Raw genomic sequence first — 11,389 nt, 5'->3', positions numbered from 1 at the left:
ATATGTATAGAAGCCATTAGGAGCGATAAAGCGTGCTTCTGACGCAGCTGAAATCAACCGCACACTCACACAGCTAATGAAAACATCAACCCTAGAAATAAACAACCGTAACATTGAGAATATGCCGCTGAATACAGCGCGAAACGCATGAAACGCATACACGAGAATGCTTGTTTCATTTAAACTTGTTCTCATGGCCTTAACTATCGCAGAGCGATTTACTTTTTTCAATTAGCAGACCAGGTAATATACACAGCGATATGGATTAAAACAGCATTCACTTATCTTAGATGTGGATTTCAGATGTTCTGAAACACGCTGCAACAGTTTGATTTGCGAGCAGCGATGCTTAATTTGCTCCCGAGCAAGCTGAAAAGCTGCTGAATAATACTGACTAGAGCTTATATAGGAATGCCGCGATAGGTGTCGTATTCCTATAGATAGATGTGATCAGCTGAGAATCAGCTGATGCAAGCTTGACTCACGTGACCTGCCAGAACTAACGCTAACGCTTAATTTGTTTATTAGCATGCCTATTAACATATTGTCTGTTTATTAGTACTTTTAAAGCACATATTCTGCATGACCATATTTTACATCCCTAATCCTACCCAATACCTAAACTTAACAACGACCTTACTAACTATTAATAAACAGCAAATTGGGAATTTATTGAGGCAAAAGTCATTGTTAATGGTTTGTTAATAGCGAGAATTGGACCTTAAAATAAAGCGTGACCATGTATTTTGCTGAATTTTCATGATCCAGTGTATTTTTGTGTATTTTTAAGTGATTGGTAGATTGCATTTTTAAATTGACAGGTGCAAAACTTGAATTTCAGTTCGGTTAATTTAAAAAAAATTTGCAACAATGTTGGATGTCATTGGTAGATTTCAGTGTATTTTCCTGATATTTTGGAGCAAATAGTTCTGTTTGTTCACTTGTTTGCTGGCTCTTGTTTTTTATTTTTTTATTTTTTTATCATGTTTATGTATTCAGAGCAGTCAATCCACTGATGTGCCTGTAAAGCTGAATGCTGCTGACATACCCCATTTTATCTGCATCACAAATTTCTCTCATGCAGCAGACTTCTTTGCAGGCTACTGATAAGATTCAGATAGAGGTGAACATCCAAACACTTCTGAGCAATACATTTCTTTGCATATGGTTTGACCTCTGCTCTGTGGGATTACAAGAATTTAAGAATCTGTTTTATATCTGCCAATCCTATGTAATGACAAACCATCACATGAAAAACGAAATTGTATTTAGCATTTATGGTAAAGATGATGATATCAGATGATTGATTCTGTTAAACAAAGTTTATGGCAGTTCCTGCTTGATTTATTGTAATTCAAATAAGACAGATTAATGAGACTCTCACCTTTTGTCTGGAATGGCTATTGGTGCCCCTGCCCCAGTCTTTGAATAGTTATGCTGATTGGATTAGGACTGGTGAAATGGGGCAGGTTGCTATATCAGAATACTTCATTTGCATGCTTTGTTTAAGATCGTCTCCCAGGTGATTTATCTCCATGTCTAAGCAATACCCCCTAAATGTATATAAACTACAATGAATCACTTCCTTAGTTAGACGTTTGATGACTGCAGCACCACACAGCACATTCTCAATAAAGAATCCTACTGAAGTTATATAGGAATGCCGCGATAGGTGTCGTATTCCTATAGATAGATGTGATCAGCTGAGAATCAGCTGATGCAAGCTTGACTCACGTGACCTGCCAGAACTAACGCTAACGCTTAATTTGTTTATTAGCATGCCTATTAACATATTGTCTGTTTATTAGTACTTTTAAAGCACATATTCTGCATGACCATATTTTACATCCCTAATCCTACCCAATACCTAAACTTAACAACGACCTTACTAACTATTAATAAACAGCAAATTGGGAATTTATTGAGGCAAAAGTCATTGTTAATGGTTTGTTAATAGCGAGAATTGGACCTTAAAATAAAGCGTGACCATGTATTTTGCTGAATTTTCATGATCCAGTGTATTTTTGTGTATTTTTAAGTGATTGGTAGATTGCATTTTTAAATTGACAGGTGCAAAACTTGAATTTCAGTTCGGTTAATTTAAAAAAAATTTGCAACAATGTTGGATGTCATTGGTAGATTTCAGTGTATTTTCCTGATATTTTGGAGCAAATAGTTCTGTTTGTTCACTTGTTTGCTGGCTCTTGTTTTTTATTTTTTTATTTTTTTATCATGTTTATGTATTCAGAGCAGTCAATCCACTGATGTGCCTGTAAAGCTGAATGCTGCTGACATACCCCATTTTATCTGCATCACAAATTTCTCTCATGCAGCAGACTTCTTTGCAGGCTACTGATAAGATTCAGATAGAGGTGAACATCCAAACACTTCTGAGCAATACATTTCTTTGCATATGGTTTGACCTCTGCTCTGTGTGATTACAAGAATTTAAGAATCTGTTTTATATCTGCCAATCCTATGTAATGACAAACCATCACATGAAAAACGAAATTGTATTTAGCATTTATGGTAAAGATGATGATATCAGATGATTGATTCTGTTAAACAAAGTTTATGGCAGTTCCTGCTTGATTTATTGTAATTCAAATAAGACAGATTAATGAGACTCTCACCTTTTGTCTGGAATGGCTATTGGTGCCCCTGCCCCAGTCTTTGAATAGTTATGCTGATTGGATTAGGACTGGTGAAATGGGGCAGGTTGCTATATCAGAATACTTCATTTGCATGCTTTGTTTAAGATCGTCTCCCAGGTGATTTATCTCCATGTCTAAGCAATACCCCCTAAATGTATATAAACTACAATGAATCACTTCCTTAGTTAGACGTTTGATGACTGCAGCACCACACAGCACATTCTCAATAAAGAATCCTACTGAAGATACCCAAGAGTCTCCTGGTCTTCGCTTTCGAGTTTCCAACACATCTGATGGCGTAAGTAACTTAGCCTATGTAACTTAAAGAGATTTTCTTTTCTTTTTTTCTGTAGAAATCAAAATAAGCATTTTGAAGGATGTTGGTAATCAGTTTTGGTGACCATTGATTTCCATTATATGGGCAAAAATATATTTTATGTTCCACAGAAGAAAGTCATACCGTTTTGGAATGAAATGATGACAGAATTTTCATTTTTGAGTGAACTATCCCTTTAATTACAAGTAACTAAAATTTTCAGCAAACAGTAGTTCATCTGTTTTCAAAACATTGCATCTTTTCCAGTAATAAGTTACCTTTTCCAGCAAGTCTCAGTGTAGCGTGACCAACATTGTTGTTTTTGTTAAATTGTATTGCATTTGTATTGATTACTGAAAAGTCATTTTCACGTGGCTCCTTGCACTATAATATGGCCTCAAAGCACTTTTAACATTGTGCATGATTTGTAAACTAATACATTTTGATGTTTGGATTAAATAACCAGCTCCATATCCATGGCTTTTCTGATGTACTAAACTTGCTTGGTAGCTCACCTGGTAGAACATAGCACTTGTGATGCGGAGTGCTCGGGTAATATTCGTCATAAACAAAGAGCTCAAACACTTGTAGAAAAAAGCTAAAATAGCATGGTGGCTTCAGCAAATGCATTTTTATCTCATGTTTACTTTTTGTTAACGCTGTCTGTAAGGTTTAGTGTAGCTGGCACGTTAACTTTAAGTGCAATAAAGCAGTAACCTTTTAGCGCCACTCACTGGACATTTACATTTTAAAACTTTTGTGATACGTACAACAGCCAGCATAATAAAACTTTGGCAGATTCACATTCATCTGTTTTGGCTAAATCTGAACACGCTTTTAGTGCCGCTCGTGAACATTTCACTTTGAAAGTGTTGCAAAACATGCAAGAAGCAACATAATATCATTTTGCAGGAATGTCACCACAGGCATGTTTTTCCAGCCTGGGTTAATAAATTGAACCATAATGAAGGTTTTCGTTATTTTTGTGCCAGATAAATACTGCTCTAGAGAATGAAATATCATCTTAGAGTTATATAATTACAAAGATATTGCCACGTAAACATCTTTTAGTTTCTTATTAATAGTAGCTTGTAGTGTAGCAAACTGCTTTTTCAAGGGGTACCTTGACTGCAATTTAAGTCAACTTGTTGTTTAGGAAGCTGTCATTTAAAATAGCTTCCCCAACACTGCATATTATTATACACCAATACAGTCATCAGCCATCAAGTTCCTGCTTTCATCAAAGACAGACTTTCATGACCCTCTTGACCAGTGGTTCTCAATTCCAGTCCTGGCAAAGAAGAGAGCTCCATGCATGAACTATGTTCTGATTGACATGGTCCCTGCACAGGGTTCACTGCTCCCTACTCCCTGAGCACGGGAAATCAGTTGAAGTTTACTTCCCTTCGGAAAATTCATTCACGGATTTGAGCTACGCCACTGCCTGCAGCGTCTTCACACAGACGCTGCAAGCTAGAGAAGTGTGAAGTGTGACATAATATACCGTGGTAAATAAATATAATTTAAATTCACATCTCGCACACTTTAATGCCCTTTGAATGGAACATATACACTCCCTTCGAACTGGAATTATGGAAATATCCTGTGAAGTCCGCTTCGTCTCTCCTCTTATGGTCAAATAGAACAAACGTCTAAAGTGATAAGAGATACATACGAAATGTGCCGAGCGGGGGGTCGAGAGGACTGGAATTGAGAACCACTAGAGTATACAATAATCTATTCAAAAACCTAAAATGTTGACCTAAACTTTTCAAGTGAAAGCACTACTGTGAGATGTGATGCTGTTAGACATAATTATTGTTGTGTGACTCTAATTATATGAGATTTTATTATATAACAAAGGAAGACCCTCCCTCTCATTGTAGTTTTTAAACTCTGGAAGAAAGATTCACTCTCACTGAAAGCTGGCAGTATTTATTTTCAAGTCAACGTTTTCGCTGCATGAATTCCATAACATAGTCGCCCAGGCCTCTCTAACTCCTTTCACACAGCCTCTTGTTTAATTCCCGCTGCTTTGTTTGCCTCAACTGTAAGCGCCTTTAACATCCATGCTTCTAACATCCATACCCACCCAGTGCCTGTGAGCAAAGGATGGCTGCTTCCTGTTTCAAAGGGGATGGAAGGAAATAAGGCATCTTTGAGTTTGAGAAACCCTCCATCTGCAGAAACAGTTGAGGCAAGTGGAGAGATGAAGATAACAGCCTTGTGTGAGACGTGAGCTGTGTTAAGTGGAGTGAGAGTGACTTTAAAACCTGAGTTCCTGTCAATGCTGTGTCTCTACTACAACTGACTGTCCTAATAGCAGCCGATTAGACGCCCCAAATCTATTTCACGGTTCGCTGGGCATGGGAGAGAGGCTCTTGATTGGTTGTTTTTGCATTTTCTTTCAATCCTTCTCTTTATATCATCATGTTTGTGTATTTAGTGAGTGTATGCCATTTTCTTTCTTCTCAGTAGTTACTGAAGCCATCAAATGCCCTCTCTTGTCTCAAGATGGATACTTGGAGAAGGACATCGGGTTGTCACGTCTCTTCCGTATGCCTGTCACTAGTGTTTTGATGAATATTTCTCAATTATAGAGTTTGGAGCCGATTCATCTTATGTTCAGTCAGGTAAATGAATTGAAGGATAGTTCAGGCCACTCTAAATTGATCCTGATTGCCTTAGTGGTGAAGAGTCCATAAAGTGTCTGCGTAATGGCCATTGATTGGTCCTCAGAAATATCATCAGGCTAACTTATGCCCTCGCATTTACAGCAACGATAAAATGATGTGTCATATCACTGACCTTCAATTATCTCTCTCTAAATGTCAAGCCATCCAGAGGTGTTTGAGTGCAATGTCTCTCATTGATCTGTATTCAACACCAAACAGAGACTAATCAATCTGAGGAATATAATCAGTCTTTTTGTCTATTTTTTTGTGGTATTAGTAGTGTTAGCACACTTCTAGACCTTCTAGTAATTAATTAACCATTTAATTAACCATTTAATCATATTAATTATCTTCTAGTAATTAATATGATTAAATGTTATTACCATTTATTCATATTAATGACTAGAAGTTCTGATGATACTACTTTACTTCGGTATTAAGGCTAAAACAGTTTGCATTTGGCACTCAGTTGGTCCATTAAATAATCCACGTTCAGAGTTGGTAAAAGAAACATAAAAACGAATGCTTCCCGATTCACCCCATTCAACACAATTGATAATTATTTTCATATTATGACTGATAACTGACAAATGTTCTTCTTTTTTGGGCACACACATATATATTCACTAAGCTTAAAGGGGTAGGTCTCCCATACATGAACCTCACGTTGTTTCAAACCTGTATGACTGACTTTATTCTGCAGAACAGAAAAGAAGATATTTTGAACAATTTTGGTCACCAAACAGTTTTGGTGACCATTGACCCCACAGACATTTCTCTTTTTTATGTTCCACAGATGAAAGAAAGAGAAAATCATAGAGTTTAGAAAGATTATACTATGTTTTTTTACAAACATGTTTCTGCTGTTAGCCTAATTTACAAAAGCGGTTGAAAAGCTAAATCATCCAACTAACGCCAACTCAACTTCCTGCTGAGTTAATGGCCCTACCAACTTTACAGCCTCTGGGATCAACAAATAGTTTGTCATTTCTTTGTGGGCAGGATACAGCTGAAATATGTGACAGAATCAGTGAGAAATATCAGAGGTACTCGTCTAATGTATTTTTTATAGTTAGGTTTCATGGTGAGTTTTATGGTTCTAAAATATTCTTGTTCTCACTATTCTTTTTCTGCATTTCTCTTGTTTTTTTTTTGTTTGTGTAGTTTATGCTTAAAATTGAATTTTGTATTATATTTGGCTCTTATGATAAGTTGCATGAGATGTTCCACATTTGTAAGCAACTTTGGACAAAAGCGCCTGCTAAATGAATAAATGTAAATGCAAACCATGGTACACACAGGACATGTACAGCACATAACTGTATACATAGTACACACAATACAGTGCTTGACAGTACACAGAACATTATGGGACTCAATATGGGCAGTGTGACATGTAAATGTTTTTTTAGAGTAGAGTATATGTTTAAGGTTCACTTTCAGAAGGTGATAATGTGATATGTATTGTTCGGTGTATAAACCTGTGGTGACCCTTCCAGATTATAAAGTACAATTTTAGACATGGAGCTTTCCTGAATGGCTTGGTGATTCTGTAGGAGTAGTGACTAAAACTTCACCATCACCCATATTCAAGTGTTTGAGTTAGTAAGACTATATTCTTCATCCAGTCAAGCTGAGGATAAGAGTGCCTTTCGTTTACTTTATTACTTCAGATGCTATTTTATAGTATATGCTGCAGATAAATGATAAATTGTTTGGTGCGGGACAGAAGCTGCCCTGTTTAACAACTTTGGCACAAACAACACACTTCCATGCAGTTCCATTCAGGGCAAGCAAAACAAGCAAATGGAGAGCAATGCTGTTGTTAATGAAGATAAATGCTTAACTGGATGTCCAATTTAAAAACCAGTGCCAGGCCGAGAGTTCAGTCATAATCTGAAGCTCCGGTATTGCTGTTTCTGAACAAATCTTTGAAGCAAACGAACTGTTGTCACTCACTTCCATGCATGGGCGTCGAAACCATTCTATGTGGATGGGACAAGACCCACCCACTTTTTAAGACCAATGATATTGGACCCACCCACTTTTATCTTCTCTAATTTAGCGCATATATCTGTGGACTTTTCAGAGCGCTGTCAGTCAAATCCATTCCACTTGAGGAATGCCCTAATGGATTAAACTCCATTCCACGTTTTAGCTACAGCCTTGACTTCCACGCTGCTGCTTCCTCAAATCCATTCCACTTGACTCATTCAGAGTCCATATCAATTAAACTCCATTCCGTGTTTTCACTACTCGCGCCTGCTGCACTCCCGCGACACAGCAAGGTAAACAAAGCGTCTTAGCATATTTGCTGCTTAGGTGGGTCTGTATGCTCACATACTGTCACTAAACAAGCTGCTATTTAAGTGAATGTTCATCATTTTTTGTTCAAAACAACTTATTAGACTTTTGTTGCTGCTGTATTAATTTTTGAGAAACCTTGCCAGGTATGTGGTAACCGTTTTAGGCTATAAAAGCAATTGTTTAATTAAAAGGCACCAGAATACAGAAAAATGGCATATATTCCAATAACATTTTTCTGGGGAAGGACCCACCCACATTTTTTTTTTTTTTTGCTTTCTACGCCCATGCTTCCGTGTATGTGTGTGTTTGTGTTTGTGAAGGGGAATGCAGAAGCAGTTAGGGTAGGTACACTTCATGCCTCTGGGAGCAGTTTACCTTGTTAATCAAGTCACTATGGCTCTAGATACTAAAATAGACAGACATCACAACATCTATGAGGCAAACATTTGATGGGAGGACATTAAACTGCTAATGGAGTCATAAACATATCTGTCATGCTGGGAGACTGATAGTGCTCAGATAGGTCTTGTTATAATGAGTTTATAGTTTTAACGCTAATGTTTTTCTTTTCAATGTGCCATTTGTGTGTGTGTTTGTGTTTGTGAAGGGGAATGCAGAAGCAGTTAGGGTAGGTACACGTCATGCCTCTGGGAGCAGTTTACCTTGTTAATCAAGTCACTATGGCTCTAGATACTAAAATAGACATCACAACATCTATGAGGCAAACATTTGATGGGAGGACATTAAACTGCTAATGGTATGTGTCATAAACATCATATCTGTCATGCTGGGAGACTGATAGTGCTCAGATAGGTCTTGTTATAATGAGTTTATAGTTTTAACGCTAATGTTTTTCTTTTCAATGTGCCATTTAATAGCTCTAAATATACTTATAACAACACTGAAGTATTACTTTGATTTTTCCTAGTTTTATTGGAACTGATTATAGCTTGATATGATGCTTCTATCTATGATGTATATTCTATCATTCAGTATTTTTACATTATTCAGCAAAGTGTTAACATCACAGGATAAATTACGTTTTAAAATATATTACCATAGAAAACTGTTATTAAATTGTCATCACAATATTACTGTTTTCTTTCTTTCTTTCTTTCTTTCTTTCTTTTTTATCAAATAAATGCAGCCTTGTTTAGATATCTTTCAAAAACATAAAAAAATCTTACCCACCCCAAACCTTTGGAAGGGATTGTATAAAGCAGGTTTTATTAGTTATTTTTGGATATATAAACTATGAATAAATGAATTTTCTCATTATCCACCTTTTTCCTGAACGTGGAAGTCTCGCCCAACTCATACTGGTAGGATGCTTTTCATTTCCGCTGTTTCTATTTCTAGTTCCGTTTCTGCTGTTTCTAGTCAAATTAACATATGTTCCGAGCCAATAATATAACCTTAAACCTATGAAAATGGTTTCAAAAAGCACTTGGCGTCGTAGTTTCATCACTTTACAGTGCAATGACCGTCAGTAACTCACCTGTCATAGTTTAATGAGTGGGTAGAAGACATGAAGCGGTCTGAGGTTAGCTGCAATGAAATCAGATGAGCGCACATATCCTACATAACTTCTTATTGTCTTTATTAAATTAAACAAATTAAATGTAGAGTGACAGCCTATAGTCGCTGAGAGGCTAAGAAGGAAAGAATCCATGATGCGTTCCAGTCCGTTCTTTTGAACATTTATTGACATGACATAACAAACAAATGCATGTTTAAAAACGATCAGAACACTCAACAGAAAGTGAGCGTTACCGCAACTCACCCCCTCTCTACTCACGCATGTCAAACAGAAAAACACAAGCAGGTAAATATCCACCTGCCCCATGTGACCAAACACCCAGAAATAAATAATCGCAATACAAAATAAAAGACAAACATTTTATGCACTTACAAAATGTTAAAAAAAGTTCTTCCCTACACAAACTTGTAAGCTCATTTATCTGAGCTCTTTGTCTTTTTGTCACCCTCGTTGACCAATCACTCAATCTTATGAATAGTTAAATAAATTAGGCATTTGTTTGTTTGCATAGTAAAAGCCATATGGCCTGTTCTTTCCTCTGAATCCAATTTGACAAAACATGTAGTGCCTCCAGAGAGGGCGAGAGAAAGAGAGAGTGCAGCAGTGCCAGGTGCAGCTCCTGTACTTTAAGCAAATGGAAATAACTTTTACTCAGCAGCAGAGTTGATATCATCGGCAGAAGAACCCAGGCAGTCGGCACAAGTGGTCCGTTACCTCTGCGGCCTATCATTATCTACAGGAATGCTGTCTGTTATCTCAACAGCACCCTATCAAAGCGCACCATTACACAAGCACAGCGTGAGCAAGGTTAGAAGCCCTCACTAATGTCATTTGTAAAGACCTATGAGAAGCCTAATGAATGAAAACACATCCTGGTCCATGTATTAGTACAATGTGAACAATACAACCCTTTCTCCCCTTTTTTAACAAAAGAGAGCTGATGAAAAGGAGACCTTGTTAGATAAATTAGAGCTCCTTTGGTACAGAACCTATGGAGTGGATTGATCGAGAAAATAGATTTTTGAAAACAGGGCTCCCCTATTTCACTTGGACTTTTACATGTTGTCCACCCTAATATGGGTCATGCTTGGTTTAATGGATGGATGGATGGATTGACAGACTGAAGTGATTCTAGGCTATATTGCCAACACAGAGGAATTCTTGGCACGGTTAACAGATTGGTGACCGAGTGAGTTTGAAGGGGGCAGATGGATGATTAATGTGCTGTGATTGGAACTGGACTGCAGTGGACTTAATATCAGACTCAGTAAAGATATGGACATGTGCTGCAAAAAGGAGATGAACTGTAGCAACTGATGAAAGATTGGCATGGCAACAACTATAAACATTTATCTTTGTTTGGCCAGACCAACAAAACATTAATCAGGCATTAAAATACTCTTAAATAATAAAAGTCAAATCATGAGTTTTTGGAAAATTACATAGGGTCATCCAGGATATGGGCAGGATATGGGTGTTTCTTCAAGTTTTAATCTTCAACTCTAACCCGTGGGAATTTTAATGTTCCAGGGGTTGATTTATATTCAGTAACAGATTTCACAATTTTTCTTTTTGTCATATGAAGGTCATTTGTTTTGTTTTTCACCAAAGTATATATGCTTGTAATTGTTATTTGTAATGTATGCAACAATATATAATACATTAAAGTTTTCTAGATATCAAAGTGTGTACGTGTGTGTATATACTGAGAAAAGCAGCTTTATAATATACTAGTAGTGTAATGATAATGCATTTCCAATGAGCTGAAATACAATTGAAATGTACTTAAAGTACATTAAAACGATGCTTCAAATATACTCTAACTGTAGTTACAGACTGTGAGGCAGAACTGCCGGCATTTTAGTCTAACGTTACTCTCCCAGGATCAGTAAACAGT

This window comes from Sinocyclocheilus rhinocerous, unplaced genomic scaffold (assembly GCF_001515625.1).
Source record: "Sinocyclocheilus rhinocerous isolate Xijiao unplaced genomic scaffold, SAMN03320098_v1.1 scaffold1085, whole genome shotgun sequence".
NCBI lineage: Eukaryota > Metazoa > Chordata > Actinopteri > Cypriniformes > Cyprinidae > Sinocyclocheilus > Sinocyclocheilus rhinocerous.
Note: the sequence above shows the minus strand (reverse complement) of the source record.